The following is a 12568-nucleotide window of genomic DNA, read 5'->3' as shown; positions in this document are numbered from 1 at the left end:
CATGTATTCTTATTGCTGGTTAGTGTTCTATCATATAAATAGAGCATGATTCATTGATATGTCCTGTTGATGGACATTTGGGCTTTTTTCAGTTTGAGGCTTTAAAAATAGTGCTGCTATGAACATTCTGGTTTGTGTCTTTTGGTGCACCATATATCCTCTTCTGGTCGTTTTACCTAAGAGTATAATTGTTGGGTCATAAAGTCTGCATATATTCAGCTTTAGTAGATCTCGAAGGTTTTCCAATAAAGCTGGACCAGTTTTTATTCCTCCCACTGGTGTTTGAGAGTTCTAGTTGTTTCACATGCTCACCAGCACGTGATATTGTTGTCAATCTTCCTTTCATTAACCAGTTTTGCCAGGGGTGTGGTAATATCTAACTGTGGTTTAATATCTTTTCCCTGATGACAAATGAGGATGAACACCTTTCATGTTTGTTGGCCATTTGGATAACTTCTCTTAGGAAGTGTATGCTCAAGCCCTTTTCCCATTTTTCTGAAAATATCTTTTTCTTATTGAATTGCAGGAATTCTTGAAGTATTATAGATATGTTTTTTATCACTTACACTTATCACAAATATATTTTCTACTTTGTCTCTTGCTTTTCTGATTTCTTAATAGTGTCACTGGATGAACAGAAGTTTTTAATTTTAATGTAGTCCAAATTGCAATCTTTCCCTTTAGGGTTACTGAGTTTTTCTTTGGTTTAAGTCATCTTTGCCTACTCCAAGGTCATGAAGATACTCTCTTATGTTATCCTACTATTTTATTTATTTTATTATTTTTTTTAAAGAATTTATAAGCTTTTTTTTTTTTTTTTTGGCTGCATTGGGTCTTCATTGCTGTGTGTGGGTTTTCTCTAGTTGCAGCGAGGGGGGTTACTCTTCATGGCGGTGCGCGGGCTTCTCACTGTGGTGGCTTCTCTTGTTGAGGAGCATGGGCTTCAGTAGTTGTGGCTCGCAGGCTCTAGAGCGCAGGCTCAGTAGTTGTGGCACACGGGCTTAGTTGCTCTGCGGCATGTGGGATCTTCCCGGACCAGGGCTCGAACCCGTGTCCCCTGCATCGGCAGGCAGACTCTCAACCACTGCACCACCAGGGAAGCCCGGATTATAAACATTCTTATCTGAAAGTCCCTATCTCATGATTTTGCACTTGCCTTCATCCAGCCTCCCAGGCCCAAAGTCCAGCATACGGCTCCCCTGTCCTCAATGATATTGGGAATATCACAGGTCCAACCATAAGACCATCAGCAGCAGCTTGGCCCAAGGCTTAGATGAGCAGTTTGCTCTGCTTCCTGCGTGTGCCTGGATGTTCAGTGGAGCTTTATATAAGCCGTAGCCCCAGGTACAGTGAGTCACAGCTGGTTTCAGCCTCCTTTCTCAATGGGGGAGCCCTGTTCCTGACCATCATTCCAAGCAGAAGGCCTTGCCTCTGTTTCCATATTGTGTGGTGTATTCCTATATCCATTACTCATCAGGTAGTGAACTTTTAGACACTTCTGGTTGTTTTAAAAACCTGTGCCCTGCCGACCCTTCTGGACATTTCTTCCCAGTTTGCTACTTTTTCTATACCATTTTAAGTCCAGAGGTATTATTTTGTTTTGGAGTGTGGCTATATTTTCTTTTTAATTTTCTCTCTACATGTCATTTCACATTGGTGTGTGTGTGGAGAATGGGAAGGGAAGGGGTGATGTGGCAGGACACGGCTCAAAGTATGAACCTGCAATGCCCTCTGGAGTAGAAGTCTCCAATTTTTTCTTCGCAAAAACACTCTTGCATTATTATTTTTTGTATAACAGTGAATCACTGCTATCTATTCTTTTTTATAATCTGCTATATCTTGAACATTTCCACCTGCCATTAAATATTATTCTACAACAGCACACTTTTCTTCGTGCTGCTCAAACTAGATTGTGGTTATTTACATGCATGTGCCCTGTTAGACCGTGACACTGGAGGCTAAGGGTAGGGTTCGTTCATCTCTTTCTCTAACCCCAGGGCCTAGCACAGAGCAGGCTTCAGGGAACATGTATTGAATGAATGAACGAGTCGATGAATAGGTGACCTTCGCTTCCTACTGTGTGCACATCATTGAGTTAGACTTACTGTGTGATTGTTTGGAGGAACGTACGATGATGGGTGGCTGACAATATTCCAGGTCCAAGGGACTAGTGATATCTTTAGAAGCTGACAACCCAGTTGATGATAAAGATGTTGCTTTTCATGCTAGCTCTAGCTCTCTGTCTCACTCGTATAACTGCATCATTTAGCTCTGCAGTGTTTCTTGAGCTCTGATAGCTGGATAACCACAAAAGAAGCAATCACACTTGCTGGAAACTCCCAGGGTTGGAGTAAAGCCAAGACATTTCCTATTGGGATGAGTTCCTGTATTAAAACAGCCAACAATGAATTGTCCTTTCTTTTGTTTTCTAAGGCATGATTGCTGTGGCTGGAAAGCCCAGAGTTCATACCTGGAGCCCTCTTGACAGCTACTTTCTGACTAAAACTTTACAGTTCTTAAAGATTCCCGATTTAATTTAGGATTCTTAATGATTTTCGTTGGCTTTTTTTCCTATTACAAGCTTGCATCCTTGTAAATCTGGAAGCCGCTCAGCATGGATGCTGTCAACCACTAGAAATGTCAATATGTTTCAAATAAGTACTGTTGCATCTCATAAAAATCTGTTCCTCATGAAAATCCCCCGTTAAATCAATAGCACCCATTATTAGTGTTCTATACGCTATATTTCACAGAAAAATGGAGACTATGAAGGGCCCAGGAAATCATGTCGTCAATCAAAGCTTTGCCTAAGAAAATCAGGGAGTGCAAATCAACCTCAGTACCTCTCTCCATCTGTTTCTTTGGCTCCAGAGTTAACCACCTTTGTCCTAGATCCCTGATCTCTAGAACGGTTCCCTAACTTTGGGGGAATTTTGTGGAGAGCTCAGACTCAGCTGTTTGAACCTAGAAGGGCAGAGTCAGTTTTGCAAAGTACAACTACAGATGCAAACATTCTAAAAAGACAGACCTACCCCTCTTGCTAATCCTTCTTCCCTGAGCTGTGACCTCTAGGGATTGGCGTCTTCACCCACTGCAGTCCTGTTGACGTTCAAGCTGTGTGTCCGCCTTAACGAGGTCGCTGGCAATCGAGATTCCAGAAGACACATTTAACACTGTAGCGGGCCCATTTTAAAGGCAAGCTCATGTAAACTTGGGCTGTACATTTTGGATAACGCTTGGTTCTCTAACAAATAAACCTCCCCAATGTCAACTGTTTAACCCAGTAAACGTTTGTTTCTCATTCCAGTAGCAGCGCACCATGGACATTGCTGGCTGGCAGCCTTTCCTCCACCCAGGGACCCAGAGTCTTTCCATCTTGTAGCTAGGCTACGGCTAAGACCTCAGAGAACTCTGCTTCCAGCTGGCAGAACTGGAAATGAAAGCCACAAAAGTCATACCTGCTCTTTAGCTAGCTTGGCCTGGAAGCGGCCAACTCCCATTCTACTCATTTCATTGTTGGGAAGTGGTTTCCTAACTCCACCTAGATGTAAGGAGAGCTTGGAAATCCAGTCTCGCACTGTAATACCTCCCTCGGACATGAACAGGCATGCCATCCGTGCCAGTGCCCATCCCTCAGGAGGTCATCTCATTTGGAATGCTTTCCAATAATTTCAAAGATGCCCCTCCGGTGCCTGGGACCAGCCAGGGCCAGAAGTGCCCCCCAGGCCTAGGAGAGGTCCTGGGAGGGTTCTGATCAGTACAGAGGCCTTCCTTGACAATGTCTAAGTCCTCTTCCATGACAGGGACCGGCAAAACTGGCAGTGTGATCTGAAAAGGGCACCCTGAGCCTGGACACAGACCCACATTAGTCCCAGTCTCCGTTTCTTCTTTCTGGGTACCCGTCACCTGTTTCGCTGTTGTGCCCTCACTCCTGATCATGGAGTCAACCAGATGCCCCAAGAAGCTCCTGGACTCACATCTACGGGTTGTTCCCGTGAGTTGTGTGGCATTTCTTTCACGATATTGTGCAACATTGGGTTGTGAGAACAGTGTGACATGCTGACTTGATGTGACCCTCATTCGTGACTGACACGAGTCCAGGGCTCTGGGCTCCTATCATTTCACCACCAACCCCTGGACTTGAGTTGAATGTGTGAGTCCATGCACGGGCCCTTACTCATCTCCAGTCTACAGCACCTGAGGTGGGGTCCTTTACGTGGTGTGTCCCCCTGTCACCAGCACGCAGGATACCATCCCTTCTGCGGGTCTGTGCCATTTGTCAAGAAGTCATATGGGGGTGACTGATGCCTCATTTCTCCGTGGACCCTTCTGATAAATGTTCTCTTTTGTTTTCAGTCATGTGGGGAAGTCATGTTCATTCCTTACGTGCTCTAAAGATGACACCCTCACCTATCTTCCCTTCTGGTGGCCGTGGTGGTGTGTGGGATGCAGAGTGTCACCGACATGGAAAAAGGTCCCGTTCGAGGAAAGCAGTGGCTACATCCTAGGGAGCTCGAGAGAGGACATGGTCGGAAGATGTACCGTTCTTCATCTACACTGCAGAATGTGAAGAGCAAATTGAACGTGACCGGAAAATGACTGATCATTCATGCTTCACTGCATGCTCTGGGGGAGGCTTGCATCTGAGCTCATCATCCGCGAATCACAGTCACCATGTCTGAGAGGAAGCTCAGAGCTGGTGTCCACAGGTGGCCCAATGGATCATGGCAGGGTCACGAGTAATAGTGTAGCCAGCGTTGAGCTAATGACATCAGGGACCTGCAGAGCCAAGAAGATCTAGATTGTTCCAATACAAGCAGGTTCTGAAGAGCCATGGCATGTGAGTCACAACAACAATACTTCCTTTTCTTCTCGGTGAGAGATGTTTAATTACCCATGCTCCGTGCACCAGACCATAAGGACAGGAAGAGATGGTTCCTGGACGTGAACAGGAAGACATGGAGCTCGAATCCTACATGGACCCGCCCCCTCCCCACATGTACTGATGGGACAAGAAGCAGACAGGGAGCTCTCTCTTCTCTCCCTATTGTCCTAAATCTTAGGCACTGAATCACTATAGCTTGAACAGTGATTCAAGGGCCCATGACTTTTGTTGTACATGTTTTCATTAAGCTGTTTGTGTAGACAGGGGTCCAGCATTGGCCAGGCACATGCCAGGCTGTAGTGGATGGGAGAGAAGGTCTCCTACACCAGCAGATGTGACCCGTGCGCTCCCCAACAGCCGTGATGGCTGCGAATACTTCCATGCAGCTCAGAACAGGAGGAAACCTCCTGGTGGGTCACCACCTCTCCTGCTCACGGCTCCTGCTTCTTCTGTGATCTCCGCGATCTCCCTTTGAGATGTGGGATTTGTTCTCACATGCGCTCTCCTGTCTGAGACTCTGGAGAGTGGCTCGTTGTAGTTCCCTCCAACCCGCCCCTTAGGCACGGCCTTCTCTGCCCGAGGGGACCCCCCCCCCTTGCCTTCTCCTCTGTCAATCAGACCTCATTGGGCTGGCATCAGCAGGATGAGCACATGAAAAATGAAGTGACCTTTGCAAGAAAAAAGAGTGGACTTTTCATTTTCCCCACCAAGTTCTCATGTAGCAAGTGATTTTAGGACAGCTGCAAACATCTCCTGCAGAGGGGACCTGGGAGCCTGCGGACACAGCCTTGATTCGTCTCAGGCAGAACGCATCACTCCTCCACGTGCGCAAAGCACACCAGGGGAGAAACAGCTGGAGAGCAGAGCGGCTGCCTCTTGGTGAACCTTTCATAGTGCCCTGTATTCAGCCCTGCTCCAGGCAACTCACTCATTCATTCATTCATCCCTTCATTCAGCAAATATTACACAGGTAGCAGACCCTGTGCCAGGGGACAGGGAGACAGTGGGAGCAGAACCCCATCCTCACAAAGTTTGCAGACACAGTGACACAGGTCCCAGAGGCTGGGAGGCCTAGTTACCCATTTTCAAGGGAGGGGCATGAAAATGAAGCCAAACAGGGATTTTTGAAACGTGTTCCACGCACCCACTGGCGCCCTGAGACCCTTTGGGGGATCCTGTGAGGTCAAACCCACCTGCATTATTATCTGCCCTTTTCACCGATAGTGCAAAAGCAACAGTGAGTCCAAGCAAGTGGCCCCAAAACATACTAGGAGTTTTTGTATTCTTCACTGCCATGCGCTTGCAGTTAGAAAAGAAAAAAGGCAGTTTCACTTAAGAATATCCTTGATATAGGGAGGATGGGAGGGAGGGAGACGCAAGAGGGAAGAGATATGGGAACATATGTATATGTATAACTGATTCACTTTGTCATAAAGCAGAAACTAACACACCATTGTAAAGCAATTAGACTCCAATAAAGATGTAAGAAAATATATCCTTGATAAAGTAGAAAAACAATTACTAATCTTATGAAAGCTCAACCCTTGAGTCCGTGTCTGTTCACTGCTCTGTGTGATGAGGCAGAAACTCTGTAAAGCCATCGTTAAACAGCGTGGTACCATGGTTGACTCAAAGACAAGCATTTGTGCAGTTGAGCTGTGAACCGAACAGGCTGGCTTTAATTTTTTCATAGAACTCCATTTTTTTCCTTTGACAGACACAGGGACAAACCATGGTTATGTAGAGTTGGGCATTTAGTAGACATTTTCCTGGAAATGAACAAAGTGAGCCTGTCACTTCAAGGAAAACAACTGGCACTCACTTTCCAATGATATCACTTTCCAATGATAATATCTGAGCTTTCCAGCAAAAGTTAGAAGTTTGGAAAACTTGGATCCACCACTGTGAGCTTGACGGCTTCCCAGTACTTAGACTCTCCCCATCAGATCGGTGGTGCTATTAACAAAGGTGACTTGTAGGTATCGCGTGGCGGAAGGTGTCATCATTTGGAAGATTGGCTTAAGTCGGGGCACCAGCGTTTTCCACAATGCCTAGTGCACGGCGTTACAACATCAAGATGGCTCAAATGATCCATTCAAAGCGAAAGAGAGACCAGTGAGTTTTAACATGGCAGAGTGCAAATTTTGCATTGCTATGGTTTCAGATCTTTCTTGTTACTAACCTTTCCAAAAAACTTCCTCTTGTCGAGATTTTCATATTATAGCAAAGAATATCCACAATTATCTGAAAGTCTATGAAAACAGCTTTTGCTTTTCCGAATGCATATCTATGTGTATTTTCCTCATAGATCTCAACTATAACAACATATTGCAACAGATTCAGTGCACAAGCAGATGTGAGGATCGATCTTTCATTAAGATCATATTAAAAGTTTGCAAGAGGGCTTCCCTGGTGGCGCAGTGGTTGAGAGTCCGCCTGCCGATGCAGGGGACACGGGTTCGTGCCCTGGTCCGGGAGGATCCCACGTGCCGTGGAGCGGCTGGGCCCGTGAGCCATGGCCGCTGAGCCTGCGTGTCCGGACCCTGTGCTCTGCAGCGGGAGAGGCCACACAGTGAGAGGCCCACGTACCACAAAAAAATTTTTAAAAAGTTTGCAAGAATGTAAAACAATGAAACTCTTCTCTTGTCACTAAATTGTTTCTATTTTGGAAAATATATATTTAGTTACTTTTCTCAAAAATATGTTATTTATGTTACCAGGTACAGGGTTTCTTTTATTTTAAAATGAATTAACACATCCATTTTTTTTACTTAAAAATTTAAATTAATTTTTAATTTAATTAGTTTTCATTTCTAAGATGATAGATGATTCTGGACATAACGCACATAAAAACAAGCTCTTTGGGGTCCTCAATAATTTTGAAGAATAGGAAAAGTTCCCATGACCATAAAAAGCTTGCGATCTACTGATGGAGAGAGAGGAGTGAGGCGTTAAAACCCACAGATCGCTTAGCACAGGCTGTGTGGGAACTTCTTGTCTGCCTCCGCTTGAGGAGGGGAGCCTGTCGCATTCATTTTTGTACCCTCTACACTTGGCATGGTGCCTGGCACATAGAGGGCATCCAGTGACTCTAGAGGTCATGGAGAAATGAGTGGATAAGACACTGGAGAGCTTCAGAGAAGAGGGGACTGGGCAGTCAGGCAGAGCATTTCAATTCGGCATGAAAGGGGCTGGGTGGTACTCGCCAAAGAGCGTGTACCTGAAGCCCCAGTCCAGCTCCTTGACAAGTGCAACGTATGCCCCTGGCTTCTCTCAGGCTGATCCAGTTGGCCAGGCTGAGTCCTGGGTCCCCTGGGGAAGGACTGTTACAGGACGAAGAAACCTCAACTGATGTGTTTTGCTTGGCTCTGTAGCAATGACCCAATTTAAAGGGAAATGAGCATCGTCCTGTCTGCTGCCACCATACTAACCTGGCTCACGTAGAATCCGCGTGGACACACACCTCTGAGTGGAACCCACTTGGCGACAGACAGGGCTTGACACCGAGCCAGTATGGCCTATTTCATCCCATCTCGCCTGAATTTACGTGAGTCACGCACGCTCTGTAATGGCCACTGTCATATGCAACTGGCCAAATATGTTGGTCAAGGTCCCGCATAGACAAGCCGAGGAAACTGGCCATGCCTGCCACACAGGTGGAGATAGGCCGCCACCATGGAAAGATCCTTCGTGGTTCGGCGGCGCCAGAGCCTGGCACACCAGATGATGGGAATTTTCTAATTAGAGAGACATGAACATCTCAGTGGACGTTAAAATGTTAATGCATTGGTGCATTTGGAATTCAGGCTGTTGTTTGATGGGGCAGCAGCTGAAGTCTGCCCGACGCCCATAGGAATTTGATCCACTGAGAAATGTGCTCCCAGATTTCTAGGCCAGAGAGCGGCCGCCAGATCTGCCCCATTCCTGCACATTCTTCCAACTGACTGCTTCCAAATTAGCCCAAGTGTGCGCTTTCTAATATCCTCCCCACCATGAACTTCCTGCTTTATAATCTTAATGTCTTCCATATGAGGGCGACCTTCACTTTTCCACCCCTTACCTTGGATTAACCGGGTCCTAACAAGCTCCCAGAAATCCTCCTGGGGCTCAACTCTCTGTCTGGCCCTTCTGTGGTCCCCAAACCCTTCTCTTGGCCTGAGCTAGCCCTTTATTGGCCATTGTCTTATATGCCTCGGGTAGGACCCTGATTGCTTTCACATGTCCCTTTGTAGTAACCCAGGCCTGAGCGGAAAGGACCAGATTCGGATGTGCCGGTCTCGGCTGGGCCCTCGCTCTCGGGACTTGTGTGGGAGAGGGGGCAGAGCAACTCTGAGCGTCCCATGCCTCATACAGATCCTCCTCCCAGGGAGATTTGGGGCCCTGCATGGCTGGGGCCTTAAGATATCATTTGGTGTTGGCCTGGGCGTTGGCCTGGGCAACCTTCTGGGGAAGCTTAGGTTTCTCTTTTTGAAAAACAGGGTAAGTAGTGTGGCTCTGAGAAGGGAAGCATTGACTCGACAAAGGAAACGGTAGATTTCCCGTTAACAGTGCGTTTCAGAGCATCAGGAAGAAGGAGGGGGGGGGGACACGAAAGTGAACCTGATTTTGCCAGGCAGAGATGGAGGGCCGGGCATTTCAGGTCAGGACAATGGCAAAGAAGGTCACAGGGCATTTTCTTTGGAAGTTGGAAAGTGGTTGGGTGTGGCTGGAGTGGAATGCATGTCGGAGGGGTGGATGAGGGCAGTGGGTGGTGAGAGCTGAGATCAATGGGAGACTTAGCTGGAACGCTGGAACATTTCATTCTATGCTGTGTGGGCCCATGTACACTGCCTTCCCTTCTGGTACAATGGCTGGGCCATCGGTGCTCCATCCAGCACACAGCCCCGGCTTTTCCGGTCCATGCCCTCCCCCCACCCCCCCGTCATCCTCATGCCCTGCTTTAGCAGCAAGGAAGCTCCATGAGCTTCACTTTGTCTTTTTGTTTGCAGTGATGTCTTCTCAGCACCTAGACAGCTCACAGGGCAAAGCAAGCACTCAATCAATGGCTGCTGAATGAAGTTAATAGTTGTTCAACAAAAGCCATCGTCAAATACCTCTGAGAACTTCAGGGTTAACCATAAACAGCTTTCCTTTTCCAGAGATTTTGAAGAGCCCTTAATGTGCTAACATGCAAGTGAGAGATGATGGTGGCTTGGACCACGGTGGAGACAGTGGATGTGGAGAGAAGGAGATGGCTTATGGCTCTGTATTAGAGGTAGGGTTGATAGGACTTCTTGATGAAATGGACATCAATGTTTATGGAAAGGGAAAAATGAAAGATAACGTGTGTGTGTGTGTGTGTGTGTGTGTGTGTGTGTGTGTGTGTCTGAGTACCTGAGTTGATCGCTGCCCCATTCACCGAAGCTCTAAAGGAGTTGGTAACTGGTTGGACAAAAGGGGAGAAAACAGCTGGAGAGCCGAGCAGGGGCCAGGTCCTCTGGGCCTTTTCAAGTCACACTAAGGCTTCTGGACCTGACCCTGGGGTGATGGGGAGTCTGTGGAGGATTTGAAAGGGGGAGTGGCATAATCAGATTTGCACGTTAGAGAGGTGTCTCTGTTGTAATTCTGCAAATCACAGCCTCCGCACTGTGCCAAGCCCACTCCATTGGGAGAGAAAACGTAGCCATGACACAGCAGACGGCATGAGTCTGGACCACTGGGGTGTGTGGGTATTGAACTTACGGGGTCGAATGGTTCAGAGAGATGGGGGTTCAGCCGTTACTAATGGCCGGGTGGTGGGGGTGAGGCTGGCCAGATGTGCACACGTCTTCCAGCTGCAGACTGTCAGAGCTGGGTGAGCACTTAAGGTGCGTCCACTCCAACCCCCTTCATCTGTCGACAGAGACACTGAAGTACAGGGAGGGGCGAGGGGTTGCCGGGAACCACGTGTAGTTGGACTGTATGACCGAGTGAGGGGAAGGGGCAGCCCGGGAAGCAGGAAGCTGGGAAAGTCGGCCCCGAGCGTCTGGAGATCTGCTTTTAAACCTCTCTCTGCTCTGAACTCCCTGGGCCTCAGTTTCCCCATCTGAGCAATGAGGGGCTCAGGCTGGAATTCAAACACAGCATGTGGTCCTTCACTCGTCATCCAGATTCATCTGAGAAGCCCACGGGCACCTCCCGCAACCCCTACTTGCCACCCCGTCCACGATGATGGGCAAGGGTGAGGTTTCCAGGACAACAGTTTCAGACCGGCTCCTGTGGGGTCCTGGGGGCCACCAAGAGCATCTGAGGAAACCAGCCAGACCCAGGCCCTGGGAATTCAACGAGGTGAAAAAAAAAAAAAATCCCTACCTGCTCCAAAATTTACACCTGAGCAAAAGGAAAATTTTATCCAAACAGCAAATCTGCTAGGCTGCAAGTTTAATAAGCTATTAAACGGCACCATGTGAAACCTGCAATCAAAGCAAAAACACTGTAAAATAAATCAAGAGAGATAAGAAAAGATTTCACATTGTTAAAAGTTTATGCTATTTCTGACTTCCCGAAATGTTACCATTAACCTGGGAGTTAATCAGAGTTTTTCATTTACCCGTTGTTCAGAGACATAATGAGCACTTTAACAGGGTAAATAAAAAGATCTAAAGAAGCAATAAACGCGCAAGTCACAAGTGGCAATCATCTACCTTGCGAGGCTCGTGCGGTACAAAGCGGCGCACAGCTGGAAACAAATGGTTCCTCAGAACACTGTAAATAACCTCCAAGCCCACTCCTAATTAAAGCGAAGCCCCACTTTCTCATGGGTATTGAATCTATGAACCAATTAAGGAAATATCATTTCTTTCCTGAAAGGGCTGTGTTTCTCTCCCTCCCTCCCCCCCACCCCGCCCGGTCTCTCCCTCTTTCTCTCCTCTCTGTCACTTGCTCTCTCTCTCTAAAGACTTTCCACCAAAGAGCTGGCCACCCCGCCCCCGCCGATGTTCCCGAGCTGCAATAATGAGACATCCGCGCTTTAAGCAAATTTTGCACCTGTAACCTGCAGAAATATAGCCGTAGCATTTGAAAAATTACCTCCGTGCTGCACAGTGCCATGAAAATTTATCTTTGAGATGATTTTATTGCATGGTTACCCTAGGCAATTAAATCAATAAATCTTAACTGTCAGGAAGGTTGGCCCCGTGCCAGAAATAAATGAAATGCGTGAAATCAGTAAATAAAAGGTTTCTGACAACTCATTCCAGAAATTATTTAGCAGTTGGGGTGGTGGGAGCCGTTTCTGTTTCACTCCCCAGCCTTTATGGACGGGCTTTCTGAGAAATGATCATGCTAGCAAACAGCAATGGCTCCGCTACAGAGAAGTCAGAGTCTGCCGGGCCGCACATCATAGGCCTTGAAAGACAGGAGGGAGATAGAGCCACATGGCCAGAGGTGGCAGGCCAGGCCCAGCCCGGGCTGGGGAAAGGTCTAGGGAGCAGCTGGCTCCCTGATGCCCTGGGGAGGGCGCCGGCCCTGTCTCTTCCCCTTGGCCACTATGTCCTCCTCCCTGTGGCCTTTGACCTGATGGGAGGTACCTTCTCCTCAGGGGACTGAGTTGCCCCGCCTGCCTTGTCGCCCTGCACCACCTGTGGTCTGTTATCAATCTATCAATCTAAGGAAGTTTACTCCTGTGGGTAAGGTCTGTCTGCTGTCTATAAAGGCAGGTCTCAT

The sequence above is a fragment of the Leucopleurus acutus genome (assembly GCF_964270905.1).
Source record: "Leucopleurus acutus genome assembly, chromosome: X".
NCBI classification, from domain to species: Eukaryota; Metazoa; Chordata; class Mammalia; order Artiodactyla; family Delphinidae; genus Leucopleurus; species Leucopleurus acutus.
The sequence above is the reverse complement of the archived record's forward strand: the minus strand, read 5'-3'. Positions refer to the sequence as shown.